This window comes from Bos grunniens, chromosome 2 (genome assembly GCF_055505025.1).
Source record: "Bos grunniens cultivar Pamir isolate PY7600 chromosome 2, Bosgru_T2T1.0, whole genome shotgun sequence".
Lineage (NCBI taxonomy): Eukaryota > Metazoa > Chordata > Mammalia > Artiodactyla > Bovidae > Bos > Bos grunniens.
In genome coordinates this window covers 7,325,706-7,347,931 of record NC_141166.1, presented here as the reverse complement: position 1 = coordinate 7,347,931, position 22,226 = coordinate 7,325,706, and the positions used below count along the sequence as shown (strand labels likewise).

General features: G+C 42.7%; 1 protein-coding gene across 7 annotated transcripts in view; it reads left to right on the top strand.

Moving 5' to 3' along the window:
• LUZP1 (leucine zipper protein 1) overlaps window positions 1-22,226 on the top strand; it is a 103,488-nt gene that overhangs the window by 4,087 nt on the left and 77,175 nt on the right. For 3 of the 7 annotated variants that reach the window (XM_086327784.1, XM_086327754.1, XM_086327743.1), the window contains exon 1: window positions 3,361-3,418. The exons of 2 other annotated variants lie outside the window; for them this stretch is intronic. The gene's annotated coding sequence lies outside the window, so the exon portion shown is untranslated. Of the gene's footprint in view, window positions 1-3,360; window positions 3,419-10,258; window positions 10,370-13,511; window positions 13,915-22,226 lie in introns of those variants that run through there. 2 more of the 7 variants (XM_086327803.1, XM_086327767.1) reach the window with 2 other exon arrangements.

The following is a 22,226-nucleotide window of genomic DNA, read 5'->3' as shown; positions in this document are numbered from 1 at the left end:
AAGGATATAATGAGAGAAATTAGACTGCAGACAGGTTTAGGCACTGTGGGTATAAGATGCTGACAGACTGTTATTCCTTGGGAGGTGGGAATGGGGCACAGGACAGGGAGCAAAAAAAAAAAAAATTCTTCCTGCGTAAAGGTTTCTCCTCCTGGCCTTGCCGTGGTTCCTGGGAATTCTGTTCAGAGTCCTGCCTCTGACTATAGCATTGAAAAGTTCAACTGCAGCTAAGGGCTGGGGAGATGGAGAAGGTGAGAATTGTCTGGGCGGGGCTTTCCTTGGAATGCCATGAAGAATGAGATGGAACCTGTAGAATTTTCTATGGCTTATGAAGAGTTGGCCCAGATGTCCATTGCTGAATACACCTTGTAGCTATGTCTTCATCCTTTTTCCCCTCTCTTAGCATTCAGTAGAGTCTTTTTTGAAAATTCCTGCTATATATACACACAGGCACAGATACAAAGAAAGCAAAGCAAAAAGCAAGGAGAAAAGGTGAAGATTCCTTATTTAGTTTTTTATATTCTCCATTAAAAAATTTCTTTCTTTTGTCTTTGGCTGTGTCCGGTCTCAGCTGTGGTGCCCCGGATCTTCTTTGCCACACAGACTCTGTAGCTGCGGCACACAGGCTTCAGGAGTTGTGGTGCATGGGCTTAGTTGCTACTTAGCATGTGAGATCTTAGTTCCGACCAGGGATCGAACCTGCATCGCCTGCATCAGAGGGCAGATTCTTAACCATTGGACCACCAAAGAAGTCCCCAATATTCTCCTTTTTAGTGCATGTACTAAGTATATAATTATAATTATGAGATCCTGCTACACCTGTAATTCTGCAACTTTTGTTTGTTTAACAATATCCAGTAGTCACCTTTTATTGGTTATTCATGAAAATCTCCTCCATTCCTTTTACCAAATGAGCTTCTCATGGTCAGGACTGTTACTTCCAGTCCACACGCCAGCACATGAGAGGCCTTACCGGGAGGTCCTGCTGGAGTAGTAACAGCAGCCGCCATATCCTGACATGAACTAGATGCCAGGCTCTGAACTCAGCTCCTTCACACGTTATGCCATTTGATCCTCACAGCCCCTGTGCCACTGTATGAAATAGGTACTGTTATTATTCACATTTTTCAGATGATAAACTGAGGTGCAGACAATTGAAAGCCCAAGGTCACACAACTGGTAGGTGGTAGAATTGAGATTTGAATCCTGATCTGTCCTGTGCCAAGGCTCAAATGAATGAATAGGTGGCTGATGGGGTCATGGGTCCTGGAGAGAAAGTTCTATCTTCAGAACCTCCCCTGTATGTCCTGGGTTCTCACTTTCAAGTGTCTGCAATGCTTGGAATCAGCACATAGGAGGGACTTAGTCAAGGCCCTTTCTTTGCCGGCAGCAATCCTGTGGCTGTGCCTTCCTTTCATGGGAAGTGGCATTTTTGAATCTCTTATTCTAAAAATAAGCTGCAATTTGTTAGGAGCCCTTGAGGACCAGTCCAGGCAATTCAGAACAGCCATTTGCCTGTCAGCCTCGCAGGAAATTAATCAGAACCCCAAAGCCTTTTCCCTCTTCCCACAGGCCAGCACTCTGGAAACGCCCAGTGCCTTGCTACAGCTCTGCTAGAAGACTGTGGGGGTGTCAAGGGCAGTTTAACACAGATCCATCTCTCTGTAAGGAAAATGAGAGGAGAGAGGTATGAGGGAGAACCAGGTCAGCTCTGCTGCCAAAGATGAGAACTCGAAGGAGTCCCCAACCTGGATGGGTGCTGAGTGACAGAGACACCCCTGGGTATCAGCTGTGACTCTGCAGAATCCACCGGGGGTCTAGAAACTGGAGTTCCTATCCCAGTGGCCATGCTGGGGAGGGCCCCTCTCAGAGTGTCTATTTCTCTCTCAGCTCCTTAAAGTCTCCCACTATGAAATGATTGAGTGTATCATCACTAGGGATGCTATCTGGTGTTAGGAACTAGAAACAGTATTGCTGATAATAATAATAACAGCAACAATAATAAATAAGAATGGCAGCTACATCATTTGTGGAGCACCGTGGTTGGTGCTTTCCACACAGTGTCTTCTATGATTTTAAAACAAACAGCACAGTGACTGTCTTAATATGCCCATTTGACAGATGAGGAGAATGAGTTTCAAAGAGAGGTAGTATGGGCCAGAACATGGATATATCATCCCAAGGTTTTCTGACATCAGAACCTGAGCTCCACAAACTTATGTGTGGGTTCTGACCTCAAGGAAGTGAGGAAGTGCTAAGAAACAAAGGGGAGGTCAGTTTGACATAAGTTAAAATGTGTTTGTGCCCACATAAGAGTTAACACAATGCCATGGGCATTCAGGGAAGGGAGAGTCAGCTTCTGGCTGGGGGAAACTAGGAGGAGTTGTAAACTGAGATGAGACAGTAAGGGCAGAGCATGAGCAATGGGCAGATATGGGAAAGCAGTGGGTGTGTGCTAGGGGAAGTTTGGATAAACTGTGTGTGTGTGTGTGTGTGTGTAAAGGTAGGAAGAGATCAGACCAGGCCAGGCATTTGGCCTTTATTCCATAGGCAATAAGGAGCTTACACAAGCGATGTCTCAAGAGACCAGCCATGCTGCTGCAGTCAGAGAGGAAGAGGGCCTCCGTGCATCTGTGTCCCGGCTTGTGAATGCAACTCTGTGCCAGTACGTGGGAGGGCACCAGCCAGGAGAGCGTCTAGAGCTGTGTCCTGTACCACGCTGGGGCTAGGTCTTGAACTCCCTTCTAAGGCCCCCCTCCCCACTTCTCTGGGCCCCCAGGGTGCTTTGCACATAGTATAGTTCCACAGGAAAGTCACAGTATTATTGGAGGGCCCTTTGAGACCATCTGGTCATGGCCCCCTCCCATTTTAAAGGCAACAGGAGGGAACGCAGACAGCAAAGGACTTCCCTAGGATCACACAAGGAATTAATAGCGGAGGTGGGGACTGGAACCCACCATGCCTTCTGAGTTCAAGCTGAGTTCCTTTTCTACATTTTGCTGAGTAATAGAAATAGTATTTGTTGAGAGATTACTCCATACCAGGCTCTGGGCTAAATACCTTTACATGGATTATCTCATTTAATCCCACAATCCCCTGAGAATGCCCCTCTTGAAAACAAGTCTTGTCTTCCATTTCGATTTGCCACCGCGCCTAGCACAGGCGCTGGGCACTCTGGCTAGACCGGCAGTAGAAACTTGGAATAGTTCAAGTCCTAGAGAGGGGGGAAAAGGCAAGATGAAGGGGCGGGACCGTCGATCAGCCCCGCCCCTCAAAGAAGCCACGCCTTCCAGAACCCTGACGTCACAAGATAGTCCCGCCCCTCATTGTCAGTCCCGGGAGCCGGAGGAGGCGCCGGCCGCCGGGAGCTGAGCGCCGGATCCCGTGGCGGGCGGGAGTGCGGGCCGGAGCCGCTGAGGTGAGGAGTCCGCGGTGAAGTGGCGGGAGGGCGGCGCGGGAGGCCGGGCGGCCGGGCTGGCGGGCGGAGAGAGGAGAGCGCTCAGAGGGGCGGCTTGCCCCGCCAAAGGGGGTCGGGGCACCCAGGGGTGACCGGGCAGAACCGGCGGGCGCACCCCGGCGAGGGCGGGCGCGGGTGAGGTGTGTGGAGTTGAAGTGGGGGGTAGAGTTTGAGCGGCATTTCGGAGAAAGAGCTCCGAAGGGGACATCTCTGGAGCCAGACCTTGAGAATTCTTTTAGAGTTGAGAGATTTTTTTTTTCTTTTTTTTTCTCCTTTGGAGGGTGGGGGGGGGTGGAGGGAAGGTTCTGAGAGACTTCTTGGTGGGAGAGCGAGAATCTGAGGTTAAAAAAAAATGTTTGGGGCCAAGAGCTGAGGGGAACGTGTTTGAGGGGGCAGAGGAGGAGTTTGGGGGTCGAGTTTGGGAGTTGTGTGTGTGTGGGGGGGTGGTGGTGGGGAGACGCGCGGGGCGCAGGGGCCCGGTGGGGGGCGGGGAGCGGCTCGGCCGGGAGGGGTGGAGGGGAGCCGGGACCGCCGGGGAGGGGGGCTGCGCGGGGCCCGCGGGCACCCGGGGAGGAAGGAAGTGATCTTACAGGAAGAGCCCGGGAGCTCCCGAGGAGGAGGAGGAGGAGGAGGAGGAGGAGAGATTTGGGAGCGCGCGGGCCGGCTTGCGGGCAGGGCTGCTGGGCCCGGCGGCGGGGGCGGGGGCGCGGGCCGGGCGGGGGAAGGGCTCCGCCGCAGCCGTCGGTCGGCCCGCAGCGCCGGCCCCGCGCGCCCCGGCCCGATGCTGCTCTCGCGGCCAGACCGCTGGGCCGGGAAGGAATTCGAGGCATTCGCTTTGTTTAAGTTGCCAGTAGACAGTCCTCAGGACTAATTAATGGTGGAATCTGCTGGGGGACGCGGGCGAGCCGGGCCGGGGCCGCCCCTCGCCCGCCCGCCGGCCGGCCGGCCGCCGCGGTGAACTTTCCGCAGCGCGCGCGGCCCGCCTCTCCGCGCACTGCCCCCCCTCCAGCCCCGCGCGGGGCGGGGAAGGAGCCATGGCTTCCCGGAGCGCAGGAATGAAGTGCGGTTTCTGGGGCCGGTGGCCTCGGGCGGCGAAGGCTGCTGAAGGAAGCTCGGCGTCCCCTGGGCGGCCGGGCTGGGGGTGTTCGGAGCCGGGAGTAGAGAGCTCCCTGGGGTGCCTGCGGTTTCTGTTAATAACCTTGGAGGAGGCTCTGCGAGCCGAGAAAGACCATCTTGCTTTGGAGCATCTGTTTCTTCATCGCGTCAGCCCCTTTCCTTACGCTGCAGAGCTTGTTGTGGCTTGTTTCGGAAATGCCGAGACCAGTGCTCACACTTGAAGGGTGGGAGAGGGGAAGAGAATAGGCAGCCCCCCCCCCCCTTCCAAAAAAAAGAAAAAGAAAAAAAATTCCCTGCAGTGTGATCTCCAGAAAGCCACAGAGACTGCAGATTCCCCGTCGCACCTCCACTGACATGAATGACCTTGAATGAAAGGAATTGTGCCTCTAGTGCTTTATCTGTCGAAGAAGGAGAAAATACCCTCTGGACCTCCCTGCCTTTTAGGGGTATTTCGAGAGGTGGGGTTTGTTCAGGGCATTTTACAGACTGCTGCACTTCTGGCCTAAGGAGTTGAACTGGTGTCAGTGCCAGGGGAATTCAGATCGCCTGTTAAGATTTTACTACCTAAGATTAGGGAGGGAGGTGTTTGGATTTTAGGGGGATGTTTCCCTTCGGAGGATCTGTACAGTATGTTCCAGATGATTTTCTGTTACTTTGTGTGCAGCCTTGGTGGCATTCATGTGGTTAAAATGAATAACCCCCATAGAAAAAATTCTTTTCTTGTTAGAAATAATTATTTTGCTCAGAATTCCCCTTGGGGCAGATGAAGGTTTTGCTCAATTTACTCAGAAGAATTTTCCAGGTTTCTAAAATTAAATCACTTCTAAACATAGTAACTGAAGTTTGAAGAACTGGAAATGGTGGGATGGGAGGAAAGTATGAACAAGGCAGAAAATAGGAATTGTAAATTAACTTTGATTAATAGATATTTTCTTACTCTTAAATAATTGAAGACCAAGAAAGGGAACTAATCATGTGCCCAGTAATTGTGCTGGGTGATACTGGTCTCCTTTAGTTTTCACAACAATGCTGTGAGATGGTAGTTGGCATCCCTGTTTCACAGATGAGCAAACTGAAGCTGACTTTGCTAAGTGTGTGCGTATAACTAGTAAGAAGTGGAGCTGGAATTCAAACCCAAGTTTGTTTCTAAGGTCCACTGTGCATATTGGGAGTTGGAGTTGGGAGCCAGGAGCCTAGTTTCTAGGCCTTTGAGTCAGCTGCTGGGTCACCATGGATCCTAGAATGAGTCAATTAAGTCTATTCCCCGATAATACTGTCTTCTGGCAATGTTGTCAGTAAGTTTTGAGATATTTCTTTTTTTTTTTTGATAGAAAGATAAACATAAGGCTGTGGTGGTGATATATGCAGTAGGTGCTTAATTTTTTTCTTGTGATGGAAGCATTTGTATTAAAATAGCATAGATTTCATTGATGTGATGGAAGATGATGGATAGCTAATGGTCCTTCTGCTGTAGAGGCCATCATTAAGGTGACATTCATAATAAAAAATGGAGCCATTTTTCATGGAACATGGCTTTTGAGGACAGTATTAGTTTATGAGTAGAGCATACACATTACATACAGGTAGGACCCAGATAGTCAAGCTGAAAGATATAAACTTTGATGCACATAGTAGATGCTCAGTAAATATTTGCTGGATGAATGAGTGCATGCATTCTCTTGTTAAAAAAAAAGTCAGCTTTATTGAGGTATAATTTACATACAATAAGATTCACCAGTTTGAAATGTACAGTTTAATGAGCTTTGATAAACACATACAGTTGCGTAATCACCAGGACCACCTTTGTTTGTTTAAACGGTGTGTTATCTCTTAGCTATTGGTTAGCAGAATGATCAGTTGGGAATGTTGTGAAGTTTCTATGTTTAGAATCAATACTGGTGAGATCAGAGTGAATACTAGAGAGTCAGCGTGCCAACTTTGTAGGAAACAGCGGGAACTCTTAAGTGTTTAATGGTGAGGTGGATGAGAAGAGTGAGAGGCAGAGATGGGGACACTTGTCAGATCAGCAGAAAGATGAATTCATGAGGAACCAGGTTTTCATTACTTTTTAGGACGGGGGTACACTGTGGGGAAAATAAAAATTACCTGAAAATTTGTTAATGACTTGAACTTTTATTTTTGTATCTTTTTGGAAATGGTAGCTCTTGAAATATGAAACTTAACATCTTTGGCTATACTTAAGGAGTACTTTACACATTACGGTTGTTCAAATAATTCTGAAGGGTGGGGATGCCATAAAATGATTAAAGGCCTTGCCCTTCCACCTGCGATAGAATATCCTTAGTGTTAATCTCTAACTTGTTTTAGCTAATTCCACAAAGGGAATACATTAGGTAGGAATTGCATCTTGCTGGGGAAACATAGAGTGTCTTTTTCTTCTCTTAATTTCTCAAGTCACTGCACCTGTCCCAATCTGCTTTAGGACAAGTCTCTGTCTTAGAACAGAGAAGGCAATAGCACCCTACTCCAGTACTCTTGCCTGGAAAATCCCATGGATGGAGGAGCCTGGTAGGCTGCAGTCCATGGGGTCGCTAAGAGTTGTACACGACTGAGCGACTTCCCTTTCGCTTTTCACTTCCATGCATTGGAGAAGGAAATGGCAACCCACTCCAGTGTTCTTGCCTGGAGAATCCCAGGGACGGGGGAGCCTGGTGGGCTTCCGTCTATGGGGTCGCACAGAGTCGGACATGACCGAAGCGACTTAGCAGCAGCAGCAGCAGCTGTCTTAGAAAATGCTTGAAACCACTTTATCTGAAGTGCTAGAAGACACGTGTTTATCTTTGACCCCCCTTGTATTATTTTTTTTCCCCCACTGCACGGCATGGGAATGCAGGATATTAGTTCCCCAACCAGGGATTGAACCTGTGCCCCCTGCAGTGGAAGTGCAGAGTCTTAACCACTGGACTGCGAGGGAAGTTCCTTTCTTGTTTTTCCTTATCCATGCTGTTTCTCTATGTTGACTCTTATATAATTCTCTTCTCCCACCTTTGAATCTTGTGAATGGAAACCCATTTGACCCTCCATATACCATTGCTGCTGCTGCTTAGTCACTCAGCCATATACCATTAGGAAATGATAAATTAAAATACAGTCTACCAACTCCACATTTTAGGTGGTGATAGAAAATAATAACTATGAGGTGGTCATTATCCTCTGTACATGAGGGAGCTGAGCTCAGAGCAGGTACTGCCAGAGCTGGTGGGGGCAGACTTGATTTCAGCTCAGATATGATTGATGCTCAAGTTTAGAATCTTTCTGTTTCATCACACGGTTGGTTTGGAGTTGGGACAGCAAGAGAAGAGCTTGAAAATACCATATAAAAATAAAAGTTAAAAGATAACAAGCATTGCTAAACTTCTTAGGCATTGCTATTTTCATCTATTACTTTTTAATTTTTTTTAATTTCTAGAGGTACCTCCTTACATTCTAAGGAATTTATAGCTTATCTTTTATTGCATAACTCCCTTTCTGGACCTTATTCTTTATAAACATGGTACTTTGTATTCACTGGTTGCTTGACTTACCCTTTCCCCTGTATTATGTGTTTCTGAAAACTTCCACCAGGTTAATTTGTCAGTCAAGTCCTTCCAAGTATTTGCATGTGCTCCTCTGTTGCCATTTTATCTGGATAGAGTAATATTTTTAAAACACGTTACTAAAAACTTGCAAAAAAAATTGAAACATTATTACAAGTTTTGATTGAAGTATGTAGTATTTATATGTAGGAAAGTACATTTAAGAGTACAACTTGACGATTTTTTCACAAACTGAATATACTCATGTAACCAGCACGCAGATCAAGAAACTGTTACCGGGACCTAGAAGAAGCCCCTGTTGAGTTCCCTTCAGGTTCTTGCAGCCCTTCCACCCACCAAGGGTAATCAGCATCCTGATTTCTGTTAGATCCGGTTTTGTACTTTTGTGAAAATGGAATCGTACAGCATATACCCTTTTGGGTCTGCCTCCTTTTATTCAGCAGTATGTGAGTATGTAGAAACCTTTATTTGTTTATTTGGCTGTTCTGGGTCTTCATGTTGCTCAAGGGCTTTCGTAGTTGGGGTGAGCGGGGGTTCCTCTCTAGTTGTGGTGTGTGGGCTTCTCATTGCAGTGGTTTCTCTTGTTGCAGACCACAGACCCTAGAGCACACGGGCTTCAGTAGTAGTGGCAGGTGGGCTCAGTAGTTGTGTGGAACAGGCTTCGTTGCCCCTCAGCATGTGAAATCTTCCTAGACCAGGGATTGAACCCATGTCCCCTGCGTTGGCCAGCGGATTCTTAACCACTGGCACACAAGAGAAGTCCTGCAGAAACTTTTAATGGTTTTAACTTTCTTTGAGACTTAAATAAGATCCAAATTCGAACTTTCTCTTGGCCTGTAATGCTTTGTATAACCTGGCCCCTGGGTACCACTTCATCTTACGTTAGTTTCATGATCTGTTACGCTTCTCTCACACTAGCTGCTTATTTATTTTTAAACACAAGTTCTTTTCCTGTCTCAGGGCCTTTGTACATGGGGCTCGCTCTTTCTTGAACACTCTCTCCCCTGCACTTTGCCTGGCTGTCTCCTTCCAGCCTCAGCTTATGATTCAGAGATACTTTCCCTCATCATCTTATCTTGCTAGTCCTTTCTCGTTATTCCCTGTTACTGGTGTCTGTTGCCTCCCTTTATAACACCTGTTACAATTATAATGATATATCTGCTTGCCTGATTATTATCTGTCTTCCCCAGTAGACTTCACAGGGCCAGGAAACTCATCTGCTTTGTTCACCTAGTACGTAACACAGTGACTGACATGTAGTAAGTATTTAATAAATATTTAATGACCATATTCACAATTTAGCACATTTATTTCCACTATCTTTTGTCCTTTTCTCTCTTTTGCTGTTTAATTATTTCATTTTTCCATCCTTCAGGGCTCAGCTCAGTTCCTCATCTTTGAAGTCTGTCCTGACTTTGCAGTAGTGTTTCTTCTCCAAAATTTTGACATTTATTGCTGATACTCCTCAAGTTCTTAGTTAAGTCACACTAGCTTGTATCTCCTTAGGTCAGAAGCTTCTTACTTTCTCAAAAATCTTGTGGCTTGTAATGCTTGTACCCTTTGTGTTCTTGGTTAATCTGATTAGTTCGTATCTTAATTAATTAATTTGATCATAAGGTTCTTGATCAGAAGCGGGGTTTGTCTTAACTGGTACTCACCTCAATTCCTTTCACTGAGTTTTGGACATACTAGACCCTCAGTAGAGTTTTAGGTGATTGATCATAATGATGCTTATGTATAGGTAACAGTTTAGTTGCTTAAGCTTATTAACATTTTAATGAGAATTCTGCTTTGTGTTTTCTCTAATCAAAAGGCTGAGATGCCCCAGTTGCTTCAGGTGAGAAGGTACACGAGTCCATTCATGGTGCAGCTCCTTCTTTGGAATCTCACTGGCAAAAAGTGTACAGTTTCTTCTTGGAGTGACCCTTAATCAAGTGTTTGTCTAATGCTCAGATTAAGCTCTTAACTGAAATGAGATATTGGGTATACACATCATTTGAATTACTTTGTTGAATAACATTTTATTTTGATATCAACAAAGAAAAATGTAAGCCACTTAAATCTGTTTAAAGCCACCTTCTCTGACTTGCCGATAAGCTCTCTCAGTAGTTATTCTTTTTTATTAAAGGTAGAAAAATGGGGGACTTCCTTGTTGGTCCAGTGGTTAAGATGCTTCCAATTCAAGGGGATCCCACATGCTTCTCGGTGTGGCCAAAAAAAGAAAAAAAGGTAGAAGAATGTATGTATGAATTTCCTATGTATTTACTTTAAGCCAGTTTAAGTGCAAATTTGAATTAGTAGTAACTGGGAGAGTTTAATTTAATATAAGTGTAACACAATTGTGTGGTAAATATAAATCTGTTTTAAGAGATACCTACTATGTATTCTAAGTTTCTTTTCTTCTATTTTGGCTGCCTGTACGACTTTGGGGATTGACTAGGGATTGAGCTCAGGCCCTCAGCAGTGAAAGCACAGTCCTAAACCTGCTGGACCGCTTGGGGATTCCTGATACTACGTGTTTTAAAGCAGTGATCATTTGACTTTTCTGATGGAACTATATCAGAAGATTATAGGGTAGCTTAATAATTGTTTTTTTGGAGTTATTGGACAGAGATGTTTAGGAAGTTTTGAGACATGGGAGTGATTTTTTTAACTTTCATCATCTCACTGTTGCACTATTCTTTAGCAATTTAGAAATATTTTATGAAATCAGTCTATTGATTGATTTCTATCAATCAATAGACTATAAAAGTCTATAAAATCAGTCTATTTTATCTTTTACTCCAATTAGGTCAAGATAATAAGTATGGGTGAAATGCATTTACATTTATCCATACTTCAAAACAGTTGTAAACTTCAGTAATCAGAAGTTTCTTTTGAAGTGTGAAGAAGCAAATGATAAACTGTGGTGAATTCATTAAAACATTTTTTTTTCAGAATATATTACAAAGTTAGTATATATTCAACCTAATCTCCTACACTTTACACATTCACTGTAGAATTGTTTGTAATGTTGGCTTCTAAGCATCATGAGATCTCGAAGTACATTTCTGAATCATTAGATTTTATTCAAATAAAGCTTTATTAATGTGGTTTATTGTTTTCTGATTCTTTGACAGATTATTCATTTGTGTCTTATTTTCATACTTTGTTTTTGTTAAATAGCACCTTACCTTATAATAAGATTATGTAAAACTCTATGATTTCAGTTCTGTAGCCTCAGAAAGCCTTCATTTCCCTATTTTTAAGATGGTGAGAGTGGTTGTGAGGATTAAATAATTGAACGTATAAAAGTCTTTCCTGGTGGCTCAATGGTAAAGAATCCGCCTGCCAATGCAGGAGACACGGGTTTGATCCAGATCTGTGGGTTGAGAATATCCCTGGAGAAGGAGATAGCAACCCACTCCAGAATTCTTGCCTGGAAAATCCCATGGAGAGAGGATCCTGGTGAGCTGCAGTCCATGGGGTTGCAAAAGAGTTGAACACAGACTTAGTAACTAAACAAAACAAATGGATAAAAACACTTAGATCATAATGTTAGGGTGGGTCCCTCGTGGCTAAGATGGTAAAGAATCTGCCTGCAGTACAGGAGACCTGAGTTTGATTCCTGGGTTGGGAAGATCACCTGGAGAACAGAATGGCAACCCACTCCAGTATTCTTGCCTGGAGAATTCCATGGACAGAGGAGCCTGGTGGGCTACAGTCCGAGGCAACTTAACACGCACGCAGTTTACCCAGACTGGTGTGAACCAAATTAAATTTTCAAGAGAAATGGATGTTAATAACCTTATTAAATGCTGTTCCTTCAGAGGCACTCAAGGGAGCAAATAAGGAAGCATGATAGTTTAATGGTTCAAACTGAAAAACTTTAGTCATTATTCACAGTACTATTTTCCTGCTTTACATAGATCCAGTACTAATTCAGATTTCTAGTTTTGTTACTATGTAGTTTTTTAAAAATATTAATTTTTATTTGTTTGGCTGCATTGGATCTTAGCTGTGGCATGTGGGATCTAATTCCCTGATCAGAGATTGAACCCGGGCTCCCTGCGTTGGGAGCATGGAGTCTTAGCCACTGGACCACCAGGAAGTCTGTCTGCAGGGTATGTGTAAGGGAGTATGACTGCTTTTTAAAAACAGTTTCCAAAATGAATAGTTATATATTTATTTTAATGGGATTTCCAAACTGAAATATTTGCTATACTTCTTTTGAACTTATCTATAGAACATATTTCATGTCTTAATCCTGTTAAGTCTTCGTTTGGGGGAATTATACTTAATTTTTGGAGATAAGTCTGGTGAATGAAGTGAGTAATCAACATTATGTTGGTTATAAATGAGATGTAATTCTCAAGGTGGAGACTAGGAATTTTTGCGTGTATGAGGCTTGTCTTTAAGAATCTTAGAAATGAAGTTTCAAAAAGGTTTTGAGCCTTGGCAGCATTGTTGAAAGCAAAACTTGCTTTCCAAGATGACTTGTATAATATTACTCATTTCGACCCTCTAAAAATAAAAATAATTACGTGAACTTATTTAACTTGTATTATGATTGAGTGGAAACTCTCTCTAATGAAAGCATTATCTTATATTAATATTAACATGGTTTTATTTGTAGCCTTTTAAAAATTAATCTTTTTTTTTTTTTTACTAAAAAACGTTTTTGAAAAGGGGGAAAAGGAACATTTTTAATGTGCTGAGAGTCAAATCAATATGGGAACAGATTTGAAATTACTTACAATAAAAAATTCTGAAAGAGATGGGCATACCAGACCTCCTGACCTGCCTCTTGAGAAACCTGTACGCAGGTCAGGAAGCAACAGTTAGAACTGGACATGGAACAACAGACTGGTTACAAATAGGAAAAGGAGTATGTCAAGGCTGTATATTGTCACCCTGCTTATTTAACTTCTATGCAGAGTACATCGTGAGAAACGCTGGGCTGGAAGAAGCACAAGCTGGAATCCAGATTGCGGGGAGAAATATCAATAACCTCAGATATGCAGATGACACCACCCTTATGGCAGAAAGTGAAGAGGAACTAAAGAGCCTCTTGATGAAAGTGAAAGAGGAGAGTGAAAAAGTTGGCTTAAAGCTCAGCATTCAGAAAGCTAAGATCATGGCATCCGGTCCCATCACTTCATGGGAAACAGTGGAAACAGTGTCAGACTGTATTTTTCTGGGTTCCAAAATCACTGGCAGATGGTGATTGCAGCCATGAAAGTAAAAGATGCTTACTCCTTGGAAGGAAAGTTACGACCAACCTAGATAGCATATTCAAAAGCAGAGACATTACTTTGTCAACAAAGGTCCGTCTAGTCAAGGCTATGGTTTTTCCAGTGGTCATGTACGGATGGGAGAGTTGGACTGTGAAGAAAGCTGAGTGCCAAAGAATTGATGCTTTTGAACTGTGGTGTTGGAGAAGACTCTTGAGAGTCCCTTGGACTGCAAGGAGATCCAGCCAGTCCGTTCTCAAGGAGATCAGTCCTGGGTGTTCATTGGAAGGACTGATGCTGAAGCTGAAGCTCCAATACTTTGGCCACCTGATGTGAAGAGTTGACTCATTGGAAAAGACTCTGATGCTGGGAGGGATTGGGGGCAGGAGGAGAAGGGGACGACAGAGGATGAGATGGCTGGATGGCATCACCGACTCGATGGACATGAGTTTGGGTGAACTCTGGGAGTTGGTGATGGACAGGGAGGCCTGGCATGCTGCGATTCATGGGGTCTCAAAGAATCGGACACGACTGAGCGACTGAACTGAACTGAACAATAAAAAAATGAAAGGTATTTTCCACTTAGCAAGGCATTATTTGTATAGACTTTCTGCAGAGGCTAAAGAGTTCAGATAGAAAAATGACAGCATTTTCCTGTTTTTAAAAATGAAATCTCTACTTTCATCCAGTTTCAAGCATTTAACTGGAAAAGTTTAATGCTAAACAAGATAATAGAAGCAGTTTTTGACTCTTTAAACCTTGAAACAGATTTATCACAAATACCCTGTCTATTTCTAGTTACCTGGGATAATTTATCTGGTTTAGGCCATCTGAGTGATTTATATCTAATATCAATGAATCAGCAGCTATTTAAGTCTTATACGTGAAAATTTTTCTAAGGATTCTTTCTTACTGAGGACTAATAATAAAACCTTGCACTTGTTGACTGTCTTCCAGCCACTGTACTTAAGTGCTTTTAATGTCTTTATTTAATCTTCCTCTTAACAACCCTTTGGGGGTGGATCCTGTTAATTATCGCCATTTAATAGATGAAAAAGCCTTAAGATATGAGCTCAGTTTGCCCAAAGTCAACACAACTGGTGAATGCCAAGCTAGGTTTTGCCTCTGTCTTTGCTCTTGAAAATTACATTGCTTAAACCAGAAGACGAGATGATTTTATGAACTGTGTGCATTTCAGATCTTTATTCCCTGAGTAAATGAGGTCAGCTTTGACTTATGTTCCTTAGGATAGGAAGAATATCATTTTTAGGTCTTGATAAACTTAAAGATACAGTAAATGTCTTTAACATGAAAGACTGTTATGGAATATACAGAAGCTAATTAAAGATAGAAGATATAACCAATGTAGTCAGGCTGTTTGTGTAACAGAGTAATGGACCCTGGTAAGTTTATGTCAGGAATACCAATTTTAATGCTTTCTACCACAGCTGTCCTGGAGTGCAGTATGGGATGGTTTTAATATAATTTGATAAAATTATGTACCGCTTGCTGCTGCTGCTGCTAAATCGCTTCAGTCGTGTCCGACTCTGTGCGACCCCACAGACGGCAGCCCACCAGGCTCCCCCGTCCCTGGGATTCTCCAGGCAAGAACACTGGAGTGGGTTGCCATTTCCTTCTCCAATGCATGAAAGGGAAAAGGGAAAGTGACACGACTCTTAGCGACTGCATGGACTGCAGCCTACTAGACTCCTCCGTCCATGGGATTTTCCAGGCAAGAGTACTAGAGTGGGGTGCCAGTGCCTTCTCCAATGTACTTCTTAACATTTGTTAAATTTTTTTGAGGGGGGGGTAGGAACTTGAGGACTGGTGATTATGTTAGACATTTGTTTTTAAGTCTCCATCCCAAGGATCTTATAGTAGTATGTTGGAAAACTAGATGGGTGGGTAGTGAGGCAGTTAATGGAACAAGGAGAAATAATAAGGAAACAGGGATAAAATTTCAGATTATAAAGAGAGGTAAGAGGGGTGGGATCTGAGCAGAAATATTGGAAAATAGTAGTCGTTCTGCAATCCACAGGGATGCAGAGAACCTTTAGAGAAGAGGAATGGAGAGGAGACAAAGAACACAGGTTTCAGTTACATTTTTGGCCAGTTTCACATTAAATTTAAAAGCCAGGAATTTTGTGAATTTTATTCATTTTATAGTTCTGGTGTTATATTTGATCCAGGCCTAATTAATGTGGAGGAAACAAAAAGACAAAGGAAGTGCAGAATGTAGCCTGTGTTCTTAAGGAATTAAAAAACCTCATTGGGGAGACAGTATGTAGTTTTTAAAATAGTTCTGCAAGTCTTGGAGCATATATAAATGCCAAAATGGGGGATGTAGACTTGTGGTTCCAGAACTTGGGTTTCATAAAACCAGTCATATTTCAAAAGAGGTTTTTGTTTTCCAAGTAAGGACATGAAAATGAAAAACAATTTTCTCATCTAATACCACCATTTTGTAAAAGATGAAACATTTTAAAACAGAAATGAAAGGGCATCATCTCAGATGAAAGGAGTTTTTTATATTGAATAATTTAGCCTCATGAAAAGTTTACTTTGGTGGGTTTTGTGTGTGTGTGAAAATGCCATTGGGTCTATTGTACAACAGCACTGCTCTAGGAGGTCTGTTATGCTACTAACATATCAAAATGATAGGTCCTAGTTTACTGAGATGAGTCTGGGCTGAAGTAGTCAGTGAGCTTCATGGAGGCAGTTAGACTGGAGTTTACTGTGATGGAAGGGCTTCCCTGAAGCTTAGTTGGTAAAGAATCCTCCTGCAGTGCAGGAGACCCTGGTTCCATTCCTTGGTCGTTAAGATCCCCTGGAGAAGGGATGGGCTACCCACTCCAGTATTCTGGCCTAGAGAATTCCAGATTGCAAAGAGTCAGACACGACTGAACGACTTTCACTTACAGTGATGGATGGATAGGATTTGAATAGGCAGAAAGGAAGGGGATAGGTTTCTAGGCCTCAGCAAAGCAAGAGCAAAGACACTGAGATTGGAACAAACTTGTAATATTTATTGTTTGATCCTATAATAGAGTTTAGATTATGGACGGGGAGGAGATAAGATTAGTGAGGTAATGCTCAGTCAGATTATGAACAGTCTTGACAGTTATACTGAGGAATGTGGACTTATCTTGCCAACATTTGGGAATCATTGAAAGTTTTGAATAGGACCATGACTTGATAAACTTGGAATTATAGGCTGATTAATCAGGAGTGGCTTTCCTTGTGGCCCAGCTGGTAAAGAATCCACCTGCAATGCAGGAGACCTGGGTTCAATCCCTGGGTTGGGAAGATCCCCTGGAGAAGGGAAAGGCTACCCACTCCAGTATTCTGTCCTGGAGATTTCCATGGACTCTACAGTCCTTGGGGTGGAAAGGAGTCAGACACAGTTGAGTGACTTTCACTTTCATTATGTAGATTGTTAGAAAGGAGGCTAGTTAAGAATTGTTTTAGAAATTCATCTGTGAACACTATTGAGACCTGAATTTTGGGAGTGAAAACTGAAAGAGGGGGATATGTTGGAGAGAAGTTTTGAAGAAGGAAGAGATAGGACTTACTGCTGATGTAGAGAAAGAAAGAAATGATAACTCTAAGATGTTAGGACTGGTAAAACTGAGGAACATTTGTGATGTTAACTGATGTTGGGGAAAGGGGCAGGATGTAGCCTTTTGCCTCGAGTTTTCTGCAGGCTACTTTACATCTATGTGTTTTTACAACTCCATTTATTTGAGATTTGTTGAAAATCTGATATTGCCCTGGGGTTGAATTGGAAGGTTTCCTCTATTATGGAAGTAGTAATTACTGGGGGTGGGGGGGAAGGTACGTTTCAAAACACTAAGTTCTTAGTTATGGACATTATACCCCCAAAATAACATCATCATTAGATTATCAAGTGCAACAGAATTTTTGGAACACATTTTTCCTTTAGAATTTTTAGAACAGAATTTGTCCTGTGTATATTAGCAGCGTAGCAATAAACTTGTTCACCTTGGATGGCTTACTTTATAATAATGTTAGTTGAAATAGTCTTCCAGTTTCTGTTATAACAAGTTTTAGTAGAATGTATTACCTGATATTTCTTTAGCATCTGCTGTGTAACATACTTGCTGTCTAATTCTTTACAACTACCTCATGAAACAGGTACTGTTATTCTACTTTATAGAGGGGGAAACTGAAACCCATAAGGGCTTAAGAAATATCCCTGGGGGACTGGTAGGGTTACGACTCTAGATCACCATGACAGAAAACACGTGTTTGTTCAGTTCAGTTCAGTCGCTCAGTCGTGTCCGACTCCTTGTGACCCCATGGGCTGCAGCACACCAGGCCACCCTGTCCATCACCGACTTCCAGAGTTCATTCAGACTCATGTCCATTGAGTCGGTGATGCCATCCAACCATCTCATTCTCTGTCGTCTCCTACTCCTGCCTTCAATCTTTCCCACAATCAGGGTCTTTTCAAATGAGTCAGTTCTTCACATGAGGTGGCCAAAGTATTGGAGTTTCAGCATCAGCATCAGTCCTTCCAGTGAATATTCAGGACTGAGTTCCTTTCAGATGTACTGGTTGGATCTCCTTATAGTCCAAGGGACTCTCAAGAGTCTTCTCCAACACCACAGTTCAAAAGCATCAATTCTTCGGCGCTCAGCTTTCTTTATAGTCCAACTCTCACATCCATACCATGACCACTGGAAAAACCATAGCTTTGACTTGATGGACCTTTGTTGACAAAGTAATGTCTGCTTTTTAATATGCTGTCTGGGTTGGAACTTTTCTTCCAAGGAGCAAGTGTCTTTCAATTTCATGGCTGCAGTCACCATCTACATTGATTTTGGAGCCTCCCAAAAATAAAGTCTGTCACTGTTTCCACTGTTTCCCCATCTATTTGCCATGAAGTGATGGGACCAGATGCCATGATCTTAGTTTTCTGAATGTTGAGCTTTAAGCTAACATTTTCACTCTCTTTCACTTTCATCAACAGGCTCTTTAGTTTTTTACTTTTTGCCGTTTAAGTGTGGTGTCATCTGCATACGTGAGGTTATTGATGTTTCTCCTGGCAATCTTAATTCTAGCTTGTGCTTCTTCCAGCCCAGCATTTCTCATGATGTACTCTGCATATAAGTTAAATAAGCAGGGTGACAGTATACAGCCTTGATGTACTCCTTTCCTGATTTGGAACCAGTCTGTTGTTCCATGTCCAGTTCTAGATGTTGCTTCTTGACCTGCATACAGATTTCTCAGGAGGCAGGTCAGGTGGTCTGGTATTCTCATCTTTTTAAGAATTTTCCAGAGTTTGTTGTGGTTCACGTACTCAAAGGCTTTGGCATAGTCAATAAAGCAGAAGTAGATGTTTTCCTGGAACTCTCTTGCTTTTTCATTGATCCAGTGGATATTGGCAATTTGATGTCTGGTTCCTCTGCCTTTTCTAAATCCAGCTTGAACATATGGAAGTTCACAGTTCATGTACTGTTGAAGCCTGGCTTGGAGAATTTTGAGCATTACTTTGCTAGCATGTGAGATGAATGCAGTTGTGCGGTAGTTTGAGCATTCTTTGGCATTGCCTTTCTCTGGGATTGGAGTGAAAACTGACCTTTTCCAGGCCTGTGGCTACTGCTGAGTTTTCCAAATTTGCTGGCATATTGAGTACAGCACTTGCACAGCATGATCTTTTAGGATTTGAAATAGCTCGACTGGAATTCCATCACCTCCACTAGCTGTGTTTGTAGTGATGCTTCCTAAGGCCCACTTGATTTTGCATTCCAGGATGTCTGGCTCTAGGTGAGTGATCATACCATTGTGGGTCATGAAGATATTTTTTGTATAGTTCTTCTGACTATTCTTGCCACCTCTTCTTAATATTTTCTGCTTCTGTTAGGTCCTTACCATTTCTGTACTTTATTGTGCCCATCTTTGCATGAAAAGTTCCCTTGGTTATCTCATTTTCTTGAAGAGCTCTCTAGTCTTTTCCACTCTAATGTTTTCTTCTACTTCTTTGTATTAATCACTGAGAAAGGCTTTCTTATCTCTCCTTGCTACTCTTTCGAATTCTGCATTCAAGTGGGTGTATCTTTCCTTTCCTCCTTTGCCTTTCACTTTTCTTCTATTCACAGCTGTTTGTAAGGCCTCCTCAGACAACCATTTTGCCTTTTTGCATTTCTTTTTCTTGGGGATGGTCTTGATCCCTGCCTCCTGTACAGTATCAAGAACCTCCATCTGTAGTTCTTCAGGCAGTCTATCAGATCTCATCCCTTGAATCTATTTGTCACTTCCACTGTATAATCATAAGGGATTTGAATTTTAGGTCATAGATGAATGGTTTGCCCTACTTTCTTCAATTTAAATCTGAATTTGACAATAAGGAGTTCGTGATCTGAGCCACAGTCAGCTCCCGGTCTTGGTTTTGCTGACTGCATAGAGCTTCTCTTTCTTTGGCTATGAAGAATATAATCAAATCAATCGGATTTCGGTATTTTGTGTCCTTTATACTATTCTGTTCTTGAATTAGACAGACCTCTTAAGAATAAAAATAAAGCATGGGTTGGTTGAGAGAATTGATTAGGTAGTGACTCAGATTAGTGAAGTGCTCCCCAGATTTAACTGTTGTTATCTACCCTTTTCCATCCTGTCTGTGTGGGTGGAGTGGGGTGGAGTCAGCTTAAAAGACCAAATAGGGTCTAGTCAGTCATACTCACTTACATCTTGGATAATGTTCCTCAGGTCCTTTTGTAGAGTGCTTAGGAAATCCTTATTAAGAACAAATGTTCAATTCAGAAAACAAAAAAACCCCAAACTTTTGAAACAGTTCAGCAAATTGCCAATCTTGGCAAATGAAATAAAAGGAAGTTTCAGGGCCCAGCTTCTGGGAAAGTGGGACTGAAGATCATTCTACTTGGAAGCATAGTGAGCACCGGAGACACACTGTTAGTGATCCTCAGCTCTTTTTCGGTCTGTTCCTCTCTTCATTCCTCTGTCAAATGCAGCCATAAAATTCTTTAGCTTGCTCTTCTTCATGTTTGCCATTGATAATTATTCCAAAATTCTATTTTTACTGTCTCCTCAACATTATACATCTAAGCTTTATCCATTTACACCTCATTTCTGGTGTTCCTTTACGAGCTGCTGCTTCTGAGCCTGGTAAAACCTGTGCACAAATGTGAGCTGAGTCCTAGGCTCTTCTTTTCTCCCAGTATTTCTCCATCTCCTAACCCATAACTGAAAACTCCTCTCTGATGAGAAGAGTTATTCCTATTTTTGCTGATTGAATACAGGGATAGATTACTATACGTATTTCTGGTTCTTCACTTTGCCATTATTTGTGGCTTTTGATTTTTCAAAGCCCCTACCGTCTGCTCTCTGCATTTTCATTGCATTTGTCTGGTGACTCTTAGGATCCACATGAATTACTTGTCCTCTCCATTCCAGTCCCTAGTATCCACTTTGTTTAGTACCTCCCTCTTAGCAGTTACTCTCTTTCTCTGTATTTTTAGCTTCACTGTTTAAAAACAAACAAACAGATGTTTATTTCTGGGTCTTTGCTGTGCTTGGGCTTTCTCTAGTTGTGAGTGGGTGTCCTCTTCACTGGGTGTGTGGGCTTCCCGCGGCAGTGGCTTCTCCTGTGGAGCGTGGGCTCCAGGGCACGTGTGGGCTCAGTAGTTGTGGCCCACGGCTTATTTGCCCCGTGGCATGTGGAATCTTCCCAGACCAGGGATCAGTCCCATGTCCTCTGCATTGGCAGTTGGATTCTTAACCTCTGGACCACCAGGGAAGTCTGGCTTCACTCTTTATTGAGTCTTTCCTTTCAGATTATAAATACACTGAGGTCTTTGCTATCCTAAAACAGAGAAATAAAAATCCCTTTGCCTTTCTGTGTCTTACAGTTACTGGGATTTTTTTCTTTCACTCTGAAACATCTTTAAAAAGGGGGCATTTTGTATGCAGCTTTTTCTTTTACGCTCATTTGCTTATTCTTTAACATCTTTCCTGTCTTGTTTCTGTCCCTAACATTTTATTGTAAAGACCCTTTCAGAAGATCCATTGTCCTTGTATTCAGGCATTTTCATAACGTTAATCTCTTGATCCTTAATCTCTCTGCAGTATTTAAGATATTGATCATCTTCCTCCTTGAACCTCTGTTCTTTGATTCAGAGTTAAAAAAATGTGTTTGACCCCATCGAGCCTGGTAGGCCCGTTTTACTCAGAACTTGGCTGCTTGTTGAGGACTCTGGTGTTCATCTTGCAGCCTCTACTGACTAGCAGAGAAGGGGTGGAGCAGATTGGCACTGTGCACCTTACAGAGCTCTGTACCTTGTGGACTTTTAAATAAATAATTGATTTGACTTGCCAGTCATCCTGTCTCTTTCTCTTTCCCTGATTCTGCTTGCGTGTAAAATGGATTCTAGTCTTGACTCTGGTTATACTATAATACCAAAACAAACATATCTCTTTTACAGCAGACTTTTGGAAAGAGTGGTATGGATTGAGGTCTCTGGTAAACTCATGTGAGATTTGAAATGCTCCAGAAAATTTGGGAAAATTGAATGAAAATTAATGAGATGAATGAGAAAAATTTTGTCTTCTTTCTTACTTGAGAATGATTTTCATGAAAAGTTATTTCTAGAAAAACAGATTGGCTTCTATCACAGCCAAAATAACTATACTGAGAATGTCAGTAGAGTTTCTAAGCCCTGCTTTTTAATATTTTCAGGAGAATTTGCTATAGTAACACTGTGCTGTTCTCTGGAGCTTATTAGGATTTTGACCTGACTTTGCCAAGACAGTTTCAGAAAGTTGCAGAAACAGCTGGGAAGGAGTAACCTGAGTACATATGGGTTAGCCTAACACAGTTAGAACTGGACATGGAACAACAGACTG